Here is a 2,398-nt window from a genome sequence, read left to right as displayed (position 1 = left end):
CCTAATAATAATACAATATAAAATAGTGGATATCCAAAACCAAAAACTTGCTACCAAAATAAAAATGTTCAAAGCTTATCCTAAGTCTGAGCTCACTTATACTTATCTATAGGGAATAGAGAGGGAGAGAAAAAGTTATAAATGGTTGGGGAAGGGAAGGGAACGCATTTTAAAATAAAAAACAAACGAACTGGGGGGTTTGCTACACATGGACTCAAAGCCTTTTGTCTGCTTTGGTGCTTTGCCTAGTTCTTCCCCGTGTAACAGGGATTCTCAACCAGGAGTTAGCTCCATGCAAACAAAGCAAAATTATTTGAACCTTTAGAGTAGTAACTCCCAAAGGGTATGCCATGACACACCTGTGTGCCATGACAGCAATGGAAGTGTACTTGTGAGGTCCCCTGGTGTGAGGAGGTCAATGGTCCTCTCCCCCATGTAGCACCCTGCACTGCACTAGCTACTCCAGTGGTGCCTATGGCTGTTCCTCTGGGGACTGTCACCACTGTCTTCATCTGCCATTCCTTGCTACCAAGCGCCCCATATGCCAGCCCCCTTCATGCTTACAGCAGCACGCTGTGCTGTGAGTGGGCAGGTGGGTGGATTCGCAGCCAGAGCCACTTTTTGCAGCCTGGCTTGTCATCTCTTCTCCTTCCACAATCCTAGGGCTAGCAGGAGGGGCTGCAGGGGGGATTGCTGGTATGTGAAACCCCTCAGAAGCAGTCTCAGCAGCATGGGCTGCCCTTGTCCTCTTGAGGTACAGACCAGATGCAGGGGACAGACAGTGGAAAGAGAAGGGCACAGCAGGGTAATGGCTTGCTGCCACCTCCTTTAAGCGGCACCAGCTAAGTCAGTGATTTGCGACTTCCTTAGACTCAAGGCCCCCCTCCAAACCTTTTCTATTTTAGTGGTTTTCAGCTGGGATGCTGCAAAACTCAGAAAAGTTATGGAGTGGGCCTTGAGGCTACAAAGGTTAAGAATCACTGGTGTAGAGATTAATCTTTTGCTTAAAGAAAAATGCTTTTTGTATCCTTTTTTTAACAGTTTTTGTCAGCACTGGTATGATTTCCTTTGCCTGGGAAATGGAATATATTCTATGTTTTGGGAAAAAAATGTACATACGCACACCCATATACACCTTTTTGGATATAAGAATGAAGTACACCACCAATTTTAATCCAAAAAAAAAAGGGTTTTCTTCAGGTATCAAAAGTTTTGGAAATACTACATTAGAATCTATCCTGCTTTTGGTTCAGGTCAAATTGCATCTTTACGTTGTAGTGGCAATGGTAGAAATTCATTGCGAAACTAGTACACATTTCCAAAATATAAAACCTTTAAAGTGTCAGAAAAATCTCTTTTGTGCAAACACATGCTCACATGATCAGCGGACCCAGGATAGCTAGCTCATGCAGTTCTATCTAAAGCACAAGAAAATGACTCTTCTTTATGGTTACCCATGTTTGACATGTTTTCAAGGAGTGAGTAAGCTGGAATGGGCTAGAAGGTGGTTGGCTGCTAGTCAATGGTAAGGGGGTATATAGGGACTCTTTGGAAAATTTTGGATTATGTTTGAAATGGGAGATCGGTTATCAGGTCTAAGAACAATGTATTTTTTGGATTGCTGTCAACTGTTTGTCTGCCCAATAGAGCAAAAGATACCTATGTTATTAATAGTCCATGCTCCTCCTAATAGTTGTTGGAGTAAATCCTGATGTGATTCTACACTTGTCCAGCCTTTTCAGGAGCACAAGTAGAGACTTTCCTTCTTCTGGGTGGTTTGAGGGGAATGGCTGTCTGGGGTCTTTGGCATACCTGAGTGGCAACTTATTTTTCACTGTCCTGTGACCCTCTTTCTTATCTCCTGCTTTTGGGATTCTTGCCTCAGTGCCCATCCTTCCTTGCCCAATTACTACCCCATTTCTCCCAACTTCTAGCAGACCTCTCTCCCTCACTGATTTGCTTTTTTTCACCTCCTTCCTTTCCTTCCTTCCAGCCATCCCCTATTCCAGTTGGCTTGCTGATATTTGTTCTTATTAATATGAAAGCTGTCAATAGTTTTATAATATGAAACACCTAGAACAGTGGTTTTCAGCCTTTTTCATTTTGAGACCCGTAAAAAAATTTTGAGTGGTGGTATGGACCCCTTTGGAAATTTTGAATGGAGGTGCTGACCCATTTGAATTGTAAATGTGGGTATTCATAAACTGTTAATAGCTCATAGTCATCTTTCATGGATCCCTTGGACATAGTCCTCAGACCACAGGTTGAAAACCACTGGCTTAGAATATGGCATTTCATTTGTCTAGAAAACCCTTCCAGAAAAATCACCATCTGTATTGTTGGGAGTCTCAGAAACAGTCACTTGTTATACTCTTAACTAATAAAACACAGTAAAGCA

This window comes from Gavialis gangeticus, unplaced genomic scaffold (assembly GCF_001723915.1).
Source record: "Gavialis gangeticus isolate Ggan-Ray unplaced genomic scaffold, GavGan_comp1, whole genome shotgun sequence".
Lineage (NCBI taxonomy): Eukaryota > Metazoa > Chordata > Crocodylia > Gavialidae > Gavialis > Gavialis gangeticus.
Note: the sequence above shows the minus strand (reverse complement) of the source record.